Consider the following 21854-nt stretch of genomic DNA (forward strand, 5'->3'; position numbering starts at 1 on the left):
TGTATAAGGTCAAGCTGCCGATTCACCTCTAAGTTCCTTGATGCTGAACAGGTGTTAGGAAAGGAGGCTCAGGATTTCCACTAGGTTCATTAATGGCACAGAAAGCACAGTTCTGAATTACTTCTGTCTTACTTGCTGTTCAGTTCCTCCCCATGGAAGATGGTTCTCACTAGTGTTAAAACATAACCCTTTAATAATATTCCATTGCATTGGTCCAGGAGTTGTTAATCCCATGATGCAACAGAAATTAAGAGCTGATAATATTCTTGTTCTCTCCAAATGACTGTTCACAGAAAATGAGATGCAATAAAGTATAGAAAGAAAATTCACAGTATTTTAGAACTAGATATTAATCTACTCTAATTTAACCAGTTTAGATGCCTTTCTCGACACTTTGGCCAATTCAGACCGGGGGAAAGCAATTCTGCACTTTGAGATGAGCTTCACCCTAGTAAAGCTCTGGCTTTCAATGCTCGTATCAGACTAGTGACAGCATGTATAATATTGAGTTCCCTTTACAGATTAGGCTGTTTTACCTACAGACAGTAAACTAAGTTTTATCTAAATTTCCCCAAAGGGGGTACCTTTTAGATCAAGATTAGAATACATTTATTCAATCACCTCTGTAGAATTAGAATCTGATTCTTACAAAAAGCAAGTTACAGAAACATGGTTTTCTCTCCACCTTCATTTTAAAACGTTGCAAGATAGTTTAACAAACCTGGCTTGTTCTTTTGCATAAACACAGTAAGATTAGAGAACTCTCCATTTGGGATACCCAATTATTTACTGAGAAGTCCTGGGGATCAGCTAAAGACAGGAGACACAACAATAGTGGCATTAATCTTCATTAATCTTATCTGGCACGTCAGAGCTACCCAGGCCTGGCCAGAAGATGTCTCGCGATGTCTCGAGCCTTCGGGTTGTGGCTTTGGTCCTCGTTTTCCACAGAGATGTCCTGGCAGAAAGGAATCCATCCCATCCCTTCTTCAGGGCTGGGAGAAATCCTGGTTTCTAGGTTTCTCCTTGACGCTGAGAGTAGTCCCAGACTGAGTTAGTCATTGCAGAGTCCTAGATTCCTCATTCTCCATAGCAGTGATGGTTTCCAGTCTTTTCTCGAGCCAGCCTGCCTCTAGGGTCGCCCTGAGGTTTGTAGGGTTCTTGAAACAGTACCTGTTAAATCCCTGCTCCTGTCATTTAGACAGATCCCCTGACTGTTTCCCTGGAAGAGGGCTTTGGGGTCCCATGGCTGGTTTTTCCTGTCTGCATGAGGGGTAGACCCTATTACAGAGAGGAAAGACTTATCTGGAGTTATGCAAACCAACATAGTGCCATGAAACATCAAAAAACATACTGAAGGTACAAAAGAAGAGAAAAGCAAGTATTTCACTTTACTCACAGAGATGTAATACACCTGTTTGCTGTGGGTCCTAGTCAGAGAAGCTAAAATCTGTAGAGATAAAGCATACCGTTTAACATGTTTTTAATCCCATGTCAAAACCCTTGATTTCCTGCAACTTTTGAAAAATTCAATGATCTTAAGAGCATTGTAACAGGAGTCCAGATAATCCATCAATCATCTTTTCCATAGATCTTACCACAAAGATGCTAGAAGAATTCTGCATGTGATTTAAAGCATTTCTTATAACAGTTTGACCAGTTCCTTTTCTTTAGAACAACCTCAAACCTTCTACACATTCCTTTACATACATTCCGTAACTTTCATTCATTTAAAAATCAACTTCACTTTAACAGAACTCCTTTCCTTTTTTTTTCCCTCTGATATTTCCATCCATTATCTTTCTGACTTATGACATACATCCATATTAGTGCAACATGATCTCCCAAGTTTAGACACAGCTTCCAATAATCTCACTTAACATGACAAAACTGTACTCTGCAGTACCATTCCAAAAGCATCAGTTCTATACTTAAAAGGCTTTAGAGATGCTCACAACTAATGTTCTTACAACATATATTTAATGGGCAAAAGTTTACTTTACATTAGAAATTAACCAAGAGACATCTTAGAATTCTGATTTCTAGGAAAACACAGATATAAAGATTAAAACACTCATAGATTACCATGAAACAAAGGATTTCACACTTGAGGACAAAGCTCTCTGAAGGTCAGGACTAGGTTGATACCTGGAGACAAAGCTTGGCATAAAATAAAATTATCAAAATAATAGCATATACTTTCAAGCACTAGACAAGCAATGCTATGGCTTCTAATTGTCAGGCTGACATCTGAGACTAATTCAATACAACTTATTGCTAAGTAGCCCTAGAAATTTTAGTTACCAAGAGTCTCAGAGATCAAATAAAACCACTGGTAGGATAAGTTTTGCAACCAACTTTATAACTCTAGAAACTCATATTTTAAAATAAACATGAACCTGTTTTTATGTACCACATTATTTCAACTCACAAGATATTCTAGGTCAAATATTCTAATCCAATGCAGATACAAATATGTACATTAACATAACAGCATAAGACTTATAAACAATCAATTTTTATAAAACATGATAAAACCTTCTTTGGCTTAATTTCAATAGTTCTTGTACCTTAATTATTTAAAATCATGAGCTTTCTACACCAGATACTTTTTAACAATTCCACAAAAATACAAACATGCTTTCAGATACAGAAAAAGCCCTTTGGATTTTTTTTTAACCAAACTTTGATATCAGCATAAGAAAATATTTGAATTGTTGTGTGAGCACAAAAAAGGATGGCAACAATCTATCTTTCCCACCGCCCGCGTTCTGTAGTTTCCCCCACTCCAGGGAGGTAGATGGAGATGGGCAGGAAAAGGAAGGAAACCTTACGGCCAGGCTGCTTGATCTTAGTTGCAGTTTATTCCAATCCTCTCTCCACTCTCGTACCAAAGACTAGCCTGCCTAGAGCTGGGAATCTGCAACCCAAAGATCAGGCCTGGCTAGCACCTGAGATCTCCGTATCTGAGACCTGCGAGGTTCTGTGAGAAAAGGGAAACTGCCTCTTACAAATTTTTCATAAAAGTTAGCTGAGGCTTGTAAGACAAGTTCTTGCTTTCTCTGAACTCTTATTTCACTTTAGTTTCAGGCTCTAGTTCCATAGCTCTTCTAGACAGTATAAGATTCTTAAGTTCAAAAAGGATTTCAACTGTTAATAATATAATCATCAATGTTCTTCTAACAAGAAATTTAGATTGAGAATTCTGCTTTCTCTGTAGGCTCAACCTTCTGATAAGGATTAACCCTTGTCTAACAGGTTCCTAAAACAACTGCATTTCTTAAATCACTGGGTTACATGTCACTAACTTCTCTAAAATTTCTACTTCTGATTTCAGCCTGGTTCCAACACTCAAGTGTTCCACACAGACACACAGACAGACAGACAGTCAGACACAGACAGACGGACACAGACAGACAGACAGTGAACTGACGAAAACACCACACGTACATGTGCACATATCTGTAGTTGATCGATCAATCTGACCCTTCAAAAAAAATGGCAGGGAGAAACTGATGGACTGAGAAAGGAAGGGACAGTTCCCAGGGCGGCTGATTGGGAACTCTGCTCCTCATTTCCCAGCCTAACTAGTCAGTCTCCCACTTGTTAAAAATGGGTCAAGAAAGCGCTTTTGTTGATATAAGCCGGCAAAATAAACTATGACGAAGATGTTACCATATTTTCGCCAAGGCTAATTCTGAGGCAGGGAGCTAGTACCTTCCTATCAGACATGGGGATAGGCTTCTTTGTTTCTGATGTCAAACAGTTAATCATAAGATCTTGCATTTTCCTGCCTCCTCTGCTTTGATACTCTCCTATTTCTTTTGTTACCTGAAAGATCTGACTGCAAAATGATCTGGTAATGCAAACTGCCATTCACTGGCTATCTTTCCCCACTATACTCAGGCCACATGGTGTTACAGAGGTCAATAAGATCTCCTTATCTAAAACTACCTAGTTGGAAGCTCCTCAGATGCTTTCCTAATTGCAAGCAATAATCTATGAAAAAGATGGTTCCTTGGCAAAACTTTTCTCCAGGTCTATCACTTTTGCCTCTCCTAAGGGGACTCTAACCTCCTTAAATTGGCCTTTATTCAGAGGCTCATCTCCACCTGGGTGGGCCTGGCTTTGGGCAGACCCACAGCTGTGTGCCTGAGCCAAACTTAGTGCTGTGGTCTTAAAAACTCTGCTCCTTAAAAAAACAGTTCTGCCTTCTCTCAGCTTGCTACATCTTCCCTGCTTTTTGCTGACTTGCTGCTTTTCTTAGGCTTCTTACCTGCCTTTTACCCCCCCTTTTTTTTCTTTCTGCCTTACATCTGGACTGCCTTCATTCGCATTTGAATTGACCTCTAGCTGAGACTGGGTGGGGAAAAGGATTTTCTGCCTGTAAATTGATCTGCCTTAGTTTCCCAGAATCTTCTCACTAGTGGGCTTTCCTCCCATCCCCCCCATAGTGGATGGTGTCCCCCCCATAGTGGATGGTGACGCAAGACAGACAAAGGAGGGGTGCCTCTTTGCAGAGACCATTCAGATGCTTGCCTGGCAGAGAACTTAGCCTTAGTGGTTCAGCATTGTGACGCCCGATAGGAGGACCTATCACGGTGCTCATACACACAAGCATTCACACAGAGGTTATCACATCCCTCCCCCAGTCCCCCTAGAGATTTCCAAGGGAGCATACCTTCACAGCAGATCTTCCACAGATTACCTCCTTTATCTGAGCCACAAGGTTTGGAGAGAAGGAACCTCGTGGGGGCCAATCCACACCGAAGGAAGGTCATTCTGATGAACAATAAGTGTCAAATTTACCTTTCTTGATCATCAAGCCCAGATCCTGAGCTTTCCTGTGGATCTCAGAGAAGTGATCAATTCTGACCCGTATTAAACAATCTTAATAAACAGAATTAGGAGAAAGATAATAAATACACACACTATGGATACACGCACAGATCACACTTAGGCACTCGCTCGGACCGGTCCACTCTTTCACACGGGTGTGCACCACACTCACCAGTCACCCTGGGACTCCCAAATATGCCCAAAGGGCATGCACATGATTTTTCACCTCCAGAGGGCTTAGTTCTTCCAAGTGAAGAGATCAGAAGTAGGGAAAGGCCAGTGCTGGCCCGGGAGTGGCAATAGAGAGTTCGGGGTTCAGGGGCACAGGAGGAGCAGAGTAAGTGGGGGCCCCTTCTCCCCCCCGGCCTGGCACTCCTGCCTAAGGCTCCTGGTCCGGGTACCCCCGGGGAGCAGGCTGGTAGATAACTCCCTTGACCTGGAAGATAAGCAGCGAGTGGAACGATCCCTTGGGGGGCCAACCAATCTGGAATGTCGGCCATCCTGCAGAGCAAAAGGTCTGCCATTTAGGCTTTTTAACAATCAGAAAAAGATTCTGAGCACAAGAGCAGACCTCTGACCAATGGGAGAGAGTGAGTGAGAGGAGTGGACGGAGATTGTCCCATGGTTCCAAAGACGGTGTCTCGGTAGAGAAAAAGGATGAGCGTGATCCAACCTACAAAAAAGAATGACGCAAGCGCAAGGCCTTTTGGAGAGGAAAGAAGAATAGAGAAGTAATAGAGCGGCCGATGATTCCTGACACACCAGATGTAGCCTCTCCGAGGCTACCACAAAAGAGGCCTCCAGGCGTCCCTGGCCCTCATCCACCTCCAGGGCGTCCCCCAGGGCTGCGGCCCGTGTCTATTCCCGACACGTCTGTCAGACACAAGGCTCACACACACACCAGTGTGCTGCACACCACTGTCACTGTGCTGCACACCACTGTGCTTGTGTCACCGATCGGTAACTACAGTAAAACGGTACCAAAGAAACAAAGAGAGAGAAAGAGGCGCCTTAACTTACCCCGCGGCTCAATCCGGCGTCCCTGGGGCAGGGTCCTCGGTGATCTCGGTGGGACCTCCAAATGTTGGGATCGGAGTTCCCTAGCCCTGGGAGGCGCGGAGAGACCAGATAGACACAATTCCTGCAGGAGTAAAAACGGGGTTTATTTAGACCAGCATGCTGGCGCTCCACAGCATACCCCAAAAACGGGCAGTGGCTGAGAGCCCCGAACTTCTTCAAAGGGGATCTTATATAGGCCTTCACTGGCCATTACAGCAAAGCCCGCGCATTTCATAGCCAATAGATTTGTAACAACATATCCTTTCCTAACCAATCCATTTAAAAGTACCTCACTCCTTAGCCTATAGATTCAAAGATCAGCATTTACGTACATTGATTGTCAGCACAAGTTAGGTTATAGCTGGAATCATTAAGCCTTAGGTAATCTCCCTTGACCATCCTAGTTTTGAGTTACCCAAGTCTGCAGGGTGCTTTAGTGAGACAATACATTCCAGGAAAGGGCAATTTCCCCCAACCACCAGCATCCTGAATTATCCTTTACCCACATCTGCAGGGTGCTTTACTGAGACAATACATTTCAGGGACAGTAAATACACCTGAATCCTGTCACACTTGGTTTAGAAAAGAAGTTATGCCCTGTTCACTTTCCAAGTCCCCTCTCCCCCAGGTGCAAAGCAGCCAAGCAGTTTTACAGAAAGCAATGTTGCAAGTTAGCTAAAGTACACAAAAATTTGATGCCCTAATATGGGTTCTTTCAGCAAGTTAGCTAAAGTACACAAAAATTTGATGCCCTAATATGGATTCTTTCAACAGAAGCTAGGTTGCACATCTATGACTGCCAGTGAACCTGAACAGAGAATGGCTGCATTCCCCTGCTGAAGAGCTCCTGACAGAAGTTGTGATGCTCCTGTTCCAGTGCTCCCTGCCTGATCCAGTGCTTCCTGAAGTTTGCAGGACTCTAACAGTTGTTTCTCTGGGACTCTTTGCTGGAACTCATCGCTGTGACTACTACTGCTGCTGTTGTAGAAACAACTTTTCAAATTGTGATCTGGACACCTCATTTCTTCAAAAAGCAGCTGAATGACTCTGATCACCCTTGAACAGTGCAGGACTATTGGACACTTTACAACAAGCACTGCTCAGGGTTCAGGGGTGGATTGAAGTTTTAGTACTACTACAAATGAGACTGTTTTGTGATTGGAATTGTTACTCTCTCTATTTCAAAATTTTGTGTTTTTGTAAACAGAAAAGGGTGAGATGTTGGAGTACACGGAGCTTAGGTTTATCAGAGTGTACCCATCACAGTGCTCCCGAGTCACTCCCATTACTTTGTCAGTCTGTAACCACTTCTATGCTCTCTTACCCAACCAATTTGTAAGGTCTCATCCTTCTTAGACACCGAAGCTGTACTGTAAGTTAATAACGCCTTTCTCCTCTCCTTATGTCTTTGGAGCAGTTTACTTGAATGCAATGTCCTTTTGTGTAGATACAGGAAGACAATTAATTAATATGCTCGGTAACTTAGGAATTGATTGGCTTTGAATATTATTCACTCCTGGGCATCTGCCTTCTCAACTTAAGCCTCAGTTGCCCTCACTTCCTAGCACCCCAAGGGCAGGGTCCCGACGTGGGACTGGATGGAACCAGGGCAAGCCGGTAAGTTATGTGCTACCCTGGCATCGCGATGGGCCAGGCCAAGATGACACGGTTCTTAACTATAAGTTAAGAGTTTGATCATAGGCAAATGCTGTCACGATCCAAAAGTAACAACGAGACTAGGACCCTGCCGCTAGGAATAGGAAAGCTATCTGGCCTGAGCACTGCAGTCTGAGATCGAGATGGCCCTAGGAGAGCAATTCTATAAGCTCAAAGTATTTCTTACTGTGTCCATACCAAATGATTAATATTATGTATGCTTATGTTGGTTGGACAAGGAGAGAAGAAACATGTCCTAGAAGCAGTTTTCCTACGTGTCCTGGCTAGCTTGGATGAGACTGAACCTTTCCCCCTCCAAAGTGCCTTCAGTAAATGATTTCAGTATATTGAGGCAGTTTCTCTTATCTCACAGGAGCCTAGCTGGTTTTAAGTAAGCAAATCTCAGGTGCTAAGCCAGGCCTGATCTTGGGTATGTAGATACCTGGCTCAGGACAGGCTGATATTTGAGATGTAGGCTCCAAGCTCTAGCAGACTCCTCTTTGATGTGTTAATCCAAATAGTTTGTAAAGGTGAGGCCAAGATTACTGGCCTTGCAGATGTAAAGAAACAATGTGGATGTAAAGAAACAATGTATGTTTGCTGCCTCAATGTTCTTTCTATAACTCTTTTTGATGACATCACTATATTGGCCCTTTAGAGGTACCATGATGTATATAAGGGAGATTTCGGGGGCTCTCTCAGGGTGCATGTCTTGAGGACTCCTGAAGCCTCCATGACATACATCTCTTCCATGTAATAAACTGCTGCTAAGACCAACCAGCCTGGCCCCCATTTCCTTTCTTCGCCTGACCATCGCCATCGACCTCCGTGGAGTGGGGAAATGGCCTGACCGCCGGCCTTTTTATTTTTGTGTGCTTACACACACTCCCACCCTCATCCCTTCACTGCACTACAAAGAACAAAACAAACAAAAACTTAGACTGGAAATGTGGCTTATTTCAGTAGTAGAATAGAGTACAAAAGACTAATTTGTTTTCATTTTTTTATAATTTTATTTATTGAATCACTGTGAAAGAAGTTACAAAGCTATCGGGTAAAAGTCTTGATCATACAATGATGAAACACTCGTCCCTTCACCAGTGCCCATTCTCCGCCACCAAAAACCCCAGTATACCCCCATTCCACACCCTCCCCCTACCTGTGGGGCAGGTGATTTCCACAGTACTCTCTCTCTACTTTGATTACATTCAATATTTTGACACCAGACCCAACATTGTTATTTGGGATTTTATCCCAACACTCAGATCTGCTGAAAAGGCAACAGTAGACAATTTGTTTTCTATTGCTGGTTATGAATAAAATATGATGTCGCGCGGCTGTAGTAGTGACCATGCCATTTTGAAGTTCTGAAATTTTAACAATTAAATGTGGAGGGATTTCTTGCCCAAACCTGCTGGGTTCCGAGATTTGTTCCTGAGTCTCTGGGATCATGGCCGTTAAGCAGCTTGATCAGGAGCTAGAGAGGCCGTTTGTGGGTGGCGACTCAGGGTCTCGTTGGGACTAGGAGAAACGGGCCGGCTCAACCCCCATCCCCTGAGACCCCGCGTGTCTCATCACTGAGGGACCAAACCTGTCTGTCCAATGGCCTCTGGAGGATGGCAGCCACTGAGCCGCCTAGGGAGAGCAAGCGGAAGGACAGCACCCTTTCCCCTCTGGGGAGGCCCAATGACAGTAACCTACTGAGCAGTCTGGACGCATTTCTGCCATAGCTGCTGGGTTTCAAGGATTGTTTCTGAGTCTCTGGGATCATGGCCATTAAGCACCTTGATCAGGAGCCAGGGAGGCCATTCGTGGGTGATGACTCGGGGTCTTGTTGGGATGGGGAGGAAAGGGCCGGCTCCACCCCCATCCGTGAGGCCCCGCGTGTCTCGTCACTGTGGGCCCAAACCTGACTGTCCAGTGGCTTCTGGAGGATGGCGGCCACCAGGCCGCCAGGGCAAACAGGCCAAGGTACGAAACCTATTCCCACCTGGGGTGGCCCAGCGCTGGTAACCTACTGGAGGGAGTGGACGCATTTCTGCCAAAAGCCGTTGGGTTCCGTTATTTGTTTCTGAGTATCGGATCATGGCCATTAAAAGTCTTGATCAGGAGCCAGAGAGGCCATTCACGGGTGGCAACTCGGGCTCTCGTTGGGGTGGCAGGGAAAGGGCCAGCTCCACACCCATCCCGTGAGGCCCCACGTGTCTCGTCACTGCAGGCGCAAACCTGACTGTCCAGTGGCCTCTGGCAAATGGCAGCAACCAAGCCACCACGGGGAACAGGTGGAAGGACAGCACCCTTTCCCCTCTGGGGTGACCCAACGACAGTAACCTACTGTGCAGTCTAGACGCATTTCTGCCATAAGCCACTGGGTTTCAAGGTTTGTTTCTGAGTCTCTGGGATCATGGCCATTAAGTAGCTTGATCAGGAGCCAGAGAGGACATTCGTGGGTGGCAACTCGGGGTCTCGTTGGGATGGGGAGGAAAGGGCCAGCTCTACGTCCATCCTATTGGCCCCACATGTCTCGTCACTAAGGGCCTAAACCTGACTGTCCAGTGGCCACTGGAGGATGGCAGCCACAGGGCCACCAGGGGGATCAGACCAAGGCACGAAACCTGTTCCCACCTGGGGTGGCCCAGTGCTGGTAACCTACTGCAGAGACTGAACGCATTTCTGCCAAAAGCCATTGGGTTTCGAGATTTGTTTCTGAGTCTCTGGGATCATGGCCATTAAGCAGTTTGATCAGAAACCAGAGAGGCCATGCTTCCAATTATGTAGCTGAGCAGGAGGTGGTTTGTGGGTGTGTCTCCCACATACCTAACTTTTGGCTGTTTACTTTCTTGGTAAATGTTGCCCCAAGTTTTTGGGGTCTGGCCAAAGGCATAGCAGCAATTTTGGGGTATCTGGAAGTCTGAAGGCGCCATCAAGTTGCTGATGCACTCGCCTCACAGGTACAGAGTGACCTGCTGACACACCATACCCCCAAAAAGACTTATTTTTTTTTTATCAAGACAAAAAAAAAAGAGGTTGAAATTTTTACTTTATCATTAAACTGGAAGAAGGAAAAACCTTAAAAATCAATAAAAAGTCAGGCTAGGGATGTGACCCAGGGGTAGAGAGCCCAAATGCACAGTAAGCACCTTATCTCCTGTACTCTTTATTTGGCCCCATGATAATTTTAAACTGCCATGGAGTTGGTGAGTGAAGGTTTTTCTATGCAAAATAATTAAGATGAAACTATAATGAAGCTGGAACTCATTAGTCACTTGGGCCTCCACTTTGAATTTTCTTGGTTCATGCCTTGGACATAATGCTTTCACCTTTTGAGGTATTCAGCATCTGTAACACATCAATAGCTTTGGCAGAACATATAAAGATTGTATGCTGTTATGTAGGAGAGACGTGATCAATGATAAAAGGGGGTGACTGATGCTAACATATTAAGGCACAGTGCACAAGCATTGCTAGTTCTTACATAAGCACATAGTTGTCTGCGTAAGAACATAACAGAATGTTTCCGTTGTGAAACTTTGACATTTTTGCACAAGGGAAGTGTTCTGATTTTTTTCCCCATCTAGATCTGTTGTATACCACATTTACACTGGCTACTCTTTTATCTCCATTTGATGTAATCCTCTTTGTTTCTTTTTGCTTTTGATTTTTTCGTTACAATGGAGTCAAATCCCTGAAGACACCACTGAAGCAAATATTATGGAGTGTTTTGACTATATATTTTTTATCCATTGTTTTGGTCTTTTGAAGTAAAATTGTCTTTTGGGGAAGGGCACTAATTATAACAAGAGAGGCAAGGTGGGGAAGGGCACTAATTATAAGGAGAGAGGCAAGGGAAATGGTTGAAAAGACTGGAGCACATACTTTGCATTCAGGAGGTCTAGACTTGAACCCTTTCACTGCATGGTCCCCAGAGTATCTCTAGGAATGACCCCCAAGCTCCTAACTGGGTGTAAGCCCTCCACACCTCTGGTTAGGATTCAAAAAACAAAGAACCACAACAAAAATGGAGAATGTGTGTGTGTGTGTGTGTGTGTGTGTGTGTGTGTGTGTGTGTGTGTGTATGAGAGAGAGACAGACAGACACCGGGGGGTGGTGAAAGGAAAGGTAAAAGTAAAGGGGGAAAAGGGAAAAGTAAAGGAAATTCATGTACTAAAGGATACAGACAATCCCATGTTGGAGAGCTTTTAAGGAAAGGATCAACTACTAACCCAAACTGGGGTGTAGGAAGCTCCGCAGTGGAGTGTGCCATGGTCTCTCTTATGAATTTGGGTCTGCCATCAAAATCTGTAATTCATTTTTATTTATGTTTGATTGCTGGTGTAAGATAGTTTTGTTTCATGTAACTGACCACTTAACTCAAATTCATTTACTGAAGAGCTTTTCTTTCTCCATTTCTGTATTCTTGGCTCCTTTGTTATAAAATTGACTGTCCATGTCGGGGAGCTGCGAGCTCTCAATTCTATTCCATTGATCTTTGTGCTTACCTTTATTTCATTACTGTGCTATGGACCAGAGAACTATTTCAAAGGGTTAAGTACATGCACGTGCAAAGGCCCACATTCAATCTACAGAATCCCACGGTTTCTGCTGGGAGTGACCCTCAAGCAGATCTGGGAGTAGCCTGATCACCAGGTGTACCCATTCCCCTCCCAAAATGCCATACCCCAATCCCATACTATTTGGTTACTATAGAGTTAAAGCTTCATTTAAAGTTGGCCCATGTTCAAGTAGGGCATTTGCCTTGCACACGGCCGACCCAGGTTCAATTCCTAGCATCCCATATGGTCCCCCGAGCACCGCCAGGAGTAATTCCTGAGTGCAAAGCCAGGAATAATCCCTGTGCATCGCCCGGTGTCACCCCCAAAGCAATAAATAAATAAATTAATTAATAAAATTAGCCCATGTCCGATCTAGCCTGCCTGTATTCAATCCTGGGCACAATGCCTTCCATCTTCTTTTCCCTCAAGATTGCTATGACTATTTTTAGCAGATATTGTACCTTCATGTAAACTTTAGTAGTATTTTTTCTATACTCTTGAAGTATGTCAATAGTATTTTAATAGGCATTACACTAAGTCTGAGTAATGCTATGAGTAGGATGGTCATTTTTGGTTTGTGTTGTTGCTTTATTACGATGGTTATTTTAACAACGTTCTTTTTTTTTTAAGTGTTTGAAAGACACCAGGCTAGTTGTGCTCAGGGATCACTTTTGGCAAGGCTCAGGGAACCATATGGGATACCAAGAATCTAACCTGGTGGGTATGTTCAAGGCAGTACACTACCCATTGTACTATCACACCAGCCCCTGCTAATTCTTCTAATTCATGAATGTGAAATATATTTTTATTTCCTTGTGCCTCCATTTCTTTTAACAGTGACTTGCAGTTTTTGATATATGAGTCACCCTCTTTGTCAATACCTTAGAAATTGATTCTTAATGAAATTATAAATGCAATTTAAATTTTTCTTGATTGCATATAGAAATGAAACAGATTTGTATATGTTGATTTGAAAGCCTGTCACTTGACTGTATTGGTTTATTGTTTTTAAATGTTTGGGGATTTTTTTGGGTCAGTTATTTAGGGTTTTATGTATATTATTATGTCATCTATACAGTAATAGTTAAACTTCTTTTCCAATATTGTCATTTGTATCTTTTTTATTGCCTAATTGCCGTGACTAGGACTTCCAGTATTGTATTGAGTAATTGTGGCAACTGCAGACAAGATTGGGGCAACCCAGGTTTGATCCCTGGAATTGTTCCCCTGAGCACCACCAGGACTGTCCTAAGTGTAGGAATAACTCCTGAGCATCGCCAGATGTGACCCCAAAACAAACAAACAGAAAAAAATAAACCCAAAACAGCGACAACAAAAACAGTGGACAGTCTTGTCTTTTGCCTCTTAGAGAAAAGTCTGCCTTACATTGTTGAGTATTATATTAGTAGTAACTTTTTAAAAATAACACTTTATTGAATCACTATGAGTACAAAGTTACAAAGTTCTTTATGACTGTTTCAGGCTTACAATGGTCAAACACCAATCTTTTCACCAGTGTCCACTTCCCTCCAGCACCTCCACCAATATCCCCAGTTTCCCTCCCCCCCCACCTGCCTTTACAACAGCACTTTTTCATATTTCCTTTTTCCTTCCTTCCTCCTCCCCCATTTTAAGGCACTATGGCTTATAATACTGTTACTTATTGGGTTCCCTCTCGGAGAGCCCGGCAAGCTACCGAGAGTATCCTGCTCGCATGTCAAAGCCTGGCAAGCTGCCCGTGGCGTGTTCGATATGCCAAAAACAGTAACAACAAGTCTCACAATGGAGATGTTACTGGTGCCCACTCAAGCAAATTGATGAACAACGGGAGGACAGTGCTACAATGCTACTTATTGGGTATCACGAATATCATTTTACCTCCTTTCAAAGTCGCTTTCTGGTCTAGAGTGACCACTTCCCTCCTTCATTGTCTTAATGAGCCCTTTCCTCACCTATGCCCCCTCTTTAGAATCCCCACTTCCCACTCCCAGTGGTAAGCTTCCTACTAAGGACCATTCTCCTTTTCATTCCTATTTCCTTTAGGCATTAGTTTTCTCTCTACTACATCTCTTTATATCCCTCCTATGAGTGTGATCATTCTGTACCTGTCCCTCCCTGACTCATTTCACTCAGCATGGTACTCTTCAAATCCATCCGTGTGCCAGCAAACTGCATGGCTTCATTTTTTATGCCAATTGGTATCCTTTGTTGATATGTGCATATCCAGATATCTGTTTGAGGGCATTGGAGGATGTTTCCAGATTTTGGCTATTGTAAATAATGCTGCAATGAACATAGTCATGCAGATATCTTTTCTGCATTGTACGTTTCAGCCCTAGGAGTATATTCCCATGAGTGGAATTTTTGGGTTATATGGAAGCTCAATTCTTAGTTTTTTGAGGAATGTCCATATTGTCTTCCAGAAAGTCTGGACCAGTTGACATTTTCACCAGCAGTAAAGGAGAGCACCTTTTTCTCCTGCATCCATGCCAACTCTGGTGGTTGTTGTTCTTTTTTTTTTCCTGGTTTTTGGGCCACACCTGGCCATGCTCAGAACTTACTTCTGGCTCTGCACTCCAGAATCACTGCTGGCTGGGCTTGGGGGTCGATATGTGGTTCGGGGAATAAAACCTGGGTGCAAGATAAGTGCCTTCCCACTATACTATCACTCTGATTCATGTATCTCTTTGGGGGGAGGGGTCACACCCAACATGACTCAAGATTGGCTCCTGGATTTGCTCATGAATCGCTCCTGTTGGGGCTCAGGGGACCATATGGGATGCCTGAGATGAAATCTGGGTCAGCTGTATGCAGGTCAAGTATCACTCCTGAGTACTATCCCTTCAAAGGGCCCCTATTCTTTTTTGTGCATGCCAGTCCCTCTAGTGTGAAGTTATGTCTCATTGTTGATTTGATTTGCATCTCCCTGATGATTAGTGATATAGAGCATTTTTTCATTTGCCTTTTGGCCATTTGTATTTCTTCTTTGAAGAAGTTTCGGTTTATCTCTTCTTGCCATTTTCTATAGGGTTCAGTGTTATGTTCTTGTAAAGTTCTCTCAGTGCTTTGTACCTTTGATATTAACCCTTTATCTGATAAGTGGTGTTAAATAATTTCTCCTACTCTGTGGCCCGTCTTTGTATTCTTGTCACCATTCCCTTTGAGGTGCAGAAACTTCTTGATGTAGTTCCTTTTGTTTATCTTTGCTTCCACTTGTTTGGTCAGTGGCATGACCAAGCAAGTGAGAGCAAAGATAAACAAAAGAAAATCACATTAATTAAACTATCTTTGCATCCCTGAAATAAAGCCCACATAGTCATTTTGTACTTTTTTGGGGGATGGGCTCCCAAGAAGTGCTCAGCAATCTCAGAGATACTCAACCAATCAGGCTGCATTGGTCAGTGCTTAGGCCCAGTGATGCTGGAGACCAGTAAGGCAACCCTAGTGATGTCAAAGGCCACCGTGTCACACCTATCAGTGCTGTGGGTCTGTAGAGTTATACCCATGATGCTTGAGGAACCACATGGTGTGGGGATTTAAACTCTGGTTCTTGTGCATGCAAAGCTTATGACCCTGATCACTGTGCTGTCTCCCAAGTCCCACTGTGTACTTTTTGTTGTTGTTTCTGTTTCACATCACACCAAGCATTATTCAGAGGCTACTTCCAGCTCTGTGCTGAGGTAGTAATCCTGTTGTTGCTCCGGGGACCCTTCTTTGCATTCAAAGACTGCACTCAACTAATTGAGCTATTTCTCCACTCCCCTATGAAGTACTTTCAATATGTTGTTGATTTTAGTTCACAAAGATTTTGCTGAGGACTTTGTCATCAATGTCCATTTGGAATTCAAGTCTGTAATTTTCTCTCGTGTGTGTGTGTGTGTGTGTGTGTGTGTGTGTGTGTGTGTGTGTGAAAGAGAGATAGAGAAGAGAGAGAGATGTTGTATCTTTTTGGTATCAGTGTAATGTGGGTCTTATGGGTCCTATTTGGAAGAGTCTCAGCTTTTTCATTTTGGAAGAGATTGAAAAAATAATAAGCGATCTTTAAAAAGTTTTTTAGAACTCACTAATAAACTCATTTGGCGTTTGGTTCAATGAGACTACTGATGACTATATTAACTTCTTTGATTGTAATTCATATATTCAGGTTTTGTATTTCCTCCTGACTCAACCTTAGAAGGCTGAGATGAGTCTAAAATTTTTTTCTTTTTTTTAGGTTTTGAGAGTTGGTGGCATAAAGTTGTTCAGAGGAGTCTCTTGTATTTCTGTAGTCTCTGTTGTAACTTTTTCCCTTTCATTTCTAATTTGTTTATTAGAACTTACTTTTTTCATGAATCTAAAGGTTTCTGAATCTTGTATAATCTTTCAAAGAAACAATTTGGTTCCTTTGATCTTCTGTATTGTCTTCTTAAATGTTTATTTCATTTATTTATCCTCTTTATAAAAATTATTTCATTCTACTGACTTTGAATTTCATTTGTTCTTTTTCTAGTTTCTTGAGATGAGGCTAGGGTGTTTATTTTTTCCTTTCCTTGTCCTCTGATATCAGCCTGTGTTGCTATTATTTCTCTCCTAGTACTATTTTAACTATCCCATAGGTTCTAATAGTTTATTCTTAATTCTCATTCATTTTCAGGCAGTTTTGTAGTATTTGATTATCTACTTGACTAAATGATTGTTCAATAATACATTATTTAGACATCAAATATTTGACTCTTTCCAGCTTTGAATTTATGGTTAATTTCTACCTTCATAGAACTATGAAATAAAACTATTTCATTTATATTTTCATACTTTATGAACATGTGTTTTGTGAACAAGAATGTTGTCTAACCTATAAAATGTTCCTTGTATACTGTTAGATGAATGTGTATTTCTTTTGGGGGTGGAGAACCAGGTACATGTATATTCATTCCAACTCTTCCAATTCTTCATGTTAGGCTACTGTTTCCTTATTGATTTTTTATCTGATTGATCTATCCAGTGGTTAGAGTGGGATCTTAAAATCTACTATTTAAGAAGAAGAGATGATGAAGGTAGAGGAGAAATATATAAATCAGTAATAGAAAGCCCCACATTAGAAAACTAGAGAAAAACCAGAATTAATCCAAAATAAGTCAGAAAAAAAGTTAGAAAGAGTTCAATCAATTATCAATGAAATTGAAAATAAGGGAAAAAACAACAAGTGAAACAAAAAACTAAAAGTTAATATTTTGAAACTGTTTATAAACTTTAAAAACTCCTAGACAATATCACTAAAAAGAGGGAAAGGAGGAAGAAATAAAATAAGTTACTAATATTAGAAATGAAAGAGGGGAATATCACTAGATATCTTTTTCTCTTGTGTTGCAGTTGTTGTCTTTCTTTTGGCCTGTTAAAATGTTAATACAAACTGTTAATCATTTTTTCATTCATTCATTCATCATCCTGTTATTCCTCGATTGCCTCGAGCAGGCCCCAGTAACGTCTCTTTCATCCTAGCCCTGAGATTATATTCAAGGCTCTTTAGGAGAATGAGACCCATCATTGTTACTGGTATTTGGCATATTGGGTACGCCATGGGGAGTTTGCCAGACTCTGAGTTTGGCAGACTACATTCCATAGCCTGCAAGTTATCATAATACCTGTTAATCAAACTGTTGCTTGATGTCACTTTATTTAGTGCAATTATGTGATTGAGTGTTGAATTCTGTTACTAATTTGATGGTTACATACTGTTCATCTCTGTCTCCTATTACCTTTTTTAGATTAAAATGTATTTTGTCTGAAAGGAGTAAGACTGCCCCTCCCTTTTTAAGGCTACCTTTTACCTGTACAGTTGCTTTTCAACCTTATATTTTTATCCTGTGTTTATTATTAAAGTCCTATTGTGTCTCCTGCAAGCAGAAGAAGGTTGAGTTAGTAAACAAAGAGATGGAGGAGGAAAAGGTAAAAGGAAACAGAGGAAACTGAGAGAGAGCAAGAGGAAGAAGAGATGATGAAGGTAGAGGAGAAATATATAAATCAGTAATAAAAAGCCCCACATTAGAAAACTAGAGAAAATCAGAATTAATCCAAAATAAGCCAGAAAAAAAGTTAGAAAGAGTTCAATCAATTATCAATGAAATTGAAAATAAGGGAAAAAACAACAAGTGAAACAATAAACTAAAAGTTGATATTATGAAATTGTTTATAAACTTTAAAAACTCCTAGACAATATCACTAAAAAGAGGGAATGGAGGAAGAAATAGAATAAGTTACTAAAATTAGAAATGAATGAGGGGAATATCACTAGATATCTTTTTCTCTCAGTTGAAATAAACTCCAAGATAACTGGAATTATAAAAAAGTTCCAGTCCTTTGAACACCATTCCAATTTTGGTTATGTCTGTTTACAACAGCAAGACAAGTGCATAAAATACAAATTGTTGAGGTTAGTCTATCATCTAAAAATCTCCAGGCAAATAAAAGATATGTATCATTACTGGTGATCAAGTACTGGTGAAGGTACTGGCAGAGGGACAAAGTCACGCGGGTTCCGGGCCGAGATCTCCAAGCCTACTTGGATTTGGGCCGAGCATCCTCCACCCAGATCCTCCAAATTCCAGTAGGCGGGGGTCACACCCACCAACTGGCCCCCTGGAGCCCTGTAATCCCATCAACGGCCAAGACTCAGAGACTATAAAACCCAGCTCCCGGAAGAGAACAGTGCAGTCTCCTGACATCTTATTATGACATCTTATTATCTCATTCCTACTTTGGACAAACTGGCAGGGTACTGAATGTAGCCTGCCCCCACGGCAGAGTCTGGCAAACTCCTCGTGGTGTACCCAATATGCCAAATACCAGTAACAATGATGGGTCTCATTCTCCTAAAGAGCCTTGAATATAATCTCAGGGCTAGGATGAAGGAGACGTTACTGGGGCCTGCTCGCGGCAATCGACGATTAACAGGATGATTTGTGATTGTGATTGTGATCATTACTGGTACATAAGAAAAGCTGTGGGTGCTTCTTTACTGTTTTTCTATTCACACACAGACAGTAAGATGTCATAGCACTGACTCTCCTATGATGTCACAAATCTGAGCAGCAAAGATGAAGAAGCAGCAAAATAAAGTGATGATAGTAAAAGTAAAATTCTTCTTTTCGAAAATTCCATTCCACCCTATCCCTTTTCCTTATTGAAATGACTTAGGGGATGACAGGGATAGCACAAATGCTTCGCTAAGTTACTGCACTGGCCGTTGCAGCAAAGCCCGCGCATTTCATGGCCAATAGATTTGTGGCAACATATGCTTTCCTAACCAATCCAGTTAAGGGTACATCACTTCTTAGCCTATAGTTTAAAGATCAGCATTTTGCGTCGGTGCTTAGGAACTGACAGGTTTTTAAGGCAGTCCTGGGTCTTGCAACATGGGTCTTGTGAGAGACATCCGGTTATCTGGTCTGACCCCCACCCTTCGAGTACCTGTATCTGAATTCCTTGCTCAGGGGCAGAAAAACCAGTTATTTTGCAGGGTATGCTCCTTAAGATGCGCAACATCTTATTATCTCATTCCTACTTTGGACAAACTTGCAGGCTATCGAATGTAGCCTGCCCACAGGGCAGAGTCTGGCAAACTCCCCGTGGCCTACTAAATATGCCAAATACCAGTAACAATGATGGGTCTCATTCTCCTAAAGAGCCGTGAATATAATCTCAGGGCTAGGATGAAAGAGACGTTACTGGGGCCTGCTCGAGGCAATCGACGATTAACAGGATGATGAAATGAAAAAAATGAAAGTTACTGCACTATTCTTCTGGCCCTTGGAGTGAAATTCTCATAGAACTTAAATGGGGTTTAGGAAAAATGATGACCATTGTAATGCTGAGTATGCAGATCTTAGAAAGACTATTTATGTATACAACAGAACTTAGTAAAGACAAAATCAACATAAAGGGAACTAATCTGGACAAAGAAGGGGCTGTCCCAAAGTAAGTGACATCAACAAGGTAACTTCGTAGTAAGTGAATTTTAGGTGTATTTTATAACATTTGTAACAAATACTTTTAGAAATACTGTTGTACCTTGAGGGATGTCTTAGGTGGGCATGAGAATGCATTCTGGGGGGGAGGGGAATCACACAAGATCTACTCAATTTCTTTAAAAACCACTGAGCTAGAAAAGAAGCATTGAACTTCTATGCTGATTTTACAAAACCTCTATGTAGTACCTTGATTTAGGAGCAAAAGTTAAGACTCTGCTCTTTGTTTTTGGTAAACAACTATATGGTAAACTTAGATGACTTGTCCCCCCTGAACATGACTTGGAAACGCCCTTTTTTAGTTTTTTTTTTTTTTTAATTTAAAAGAAGGCAGGTTTGACACTCTTCTACAGCTGTCACCAATGTTAATATTTTTGGGGATCTCAAAAAGATTCATATTCTTTACATCTGATACAGCACTGACTGGAGCTCCAGCCTCAGGTTTCTCCAGTTTACTTTCTGCACTAATTAGTGTAACAGTCTCATTCGTGTTAGTTTCCAAGATCCTCACCATTTCTGCAACTTTACTGTGAATCTTTGAAAATGCAATGGAAATTACGTGGAAAATTAAATCCAGTTCACAAAAATTTTGCAAATCAAGTGTCTAGTGTTTCCAAATACTTGAGTTAAGTCTAGAATGCCAAGTTCACTTTCTGAAGAATCCACGCAGAAGGCAAAATATAATATTGCATAATGTCCACAAATCAGTTTGTGGTCAGATCCTCCAATTAATAATCCTCTTTCTAGGAAATTACAAACATTTTGATCTCTTGGACACGAAGTAGAGAATTGCTAGTGGAGAATTGCTGCCTCCTGTGCTGATCGAAGATGAGAATTTCCTTAACCGAGACTGAACCTGGGTCCACTCAGCCGGGGGAGGGGGAGGGGGGAGCTGAGAGGGGCGGGAGGGCGGGGCGGGGGCGGGGAGCAGGCAGCAAGCCCTCTCCAGTGATCCTTCCACACCCACCCGCTCCAGCACGCGAGTGCACCCGACAGAACTGGAGTTACTTAACCGAACGGTTATAACTGAAATTCACGCAGAGCTGAAAGATAAAGTGCGGACTTTCTGTAATCCATTTGGTAAGATACGCTGAAAGAAAAATATTCTTTAGAAAAATACAAAAGAGAATAAGAAAGCATAGTCTTGGTGTGATTAAGTATGATTAAGTCAGTGAAACGTTAAAAAGACAGTGGATGGGCTTCACAAAAATCCAAGAATTCTGAGGCAGGAGCCAAAGTACACAGTGCAGGTAAGGCGCTTACCTTGTGTGAACAGCCTCCTATGGGGCTGACCTGGGTACAATCCCATCACTACTTGTGGTATTCCCTGCTGCCTGGGGCAATCCCTGAGCGCAGAGCCAGGAGTAAGTCCTGAGCACTACTGGGTTTGACCCCCAAACCAAAAAATAAATAATTAAATGTAGGGGAAAAATCAAATATTAAAAAATTAATTTCACATAGGCAAGTGCAATCCAAAGTGTAAAGAATAAATGGTGAACTAGAAAATATGTCATTTGACCAATGACTTTGTCAGACATTTCCTGTACAGCAATATGCAGAGGAGAAATCTGAGAGATAGCAGATAAAAAACTAAACGAAGTTCCTCACATGGAGTGAATCTTATTTTATGAAATGCAAAGTACCTCCCATCAGAAAACATTAAATGCTGCAAATCTGATCCAGTTCATTTGCAAATATATATAGCAAAACCTGGGTGTCAGAGAAATAGTATAGAGATTGTTAA

Source organism: Sorex fumeus, unplaced genomic scaffold (genome assembly GCF_029834395.1).
Source record: "Sorex fumeus unplaced genomic scaffold, SorFum_2.1 ptg000088l, whole genome shotgun sequence".
NCBI lineage: Eukaryota > Metazoa > Chordata > Mammalia > Eulipotyphla > Soricidae > Sorex > Sorex fumeus.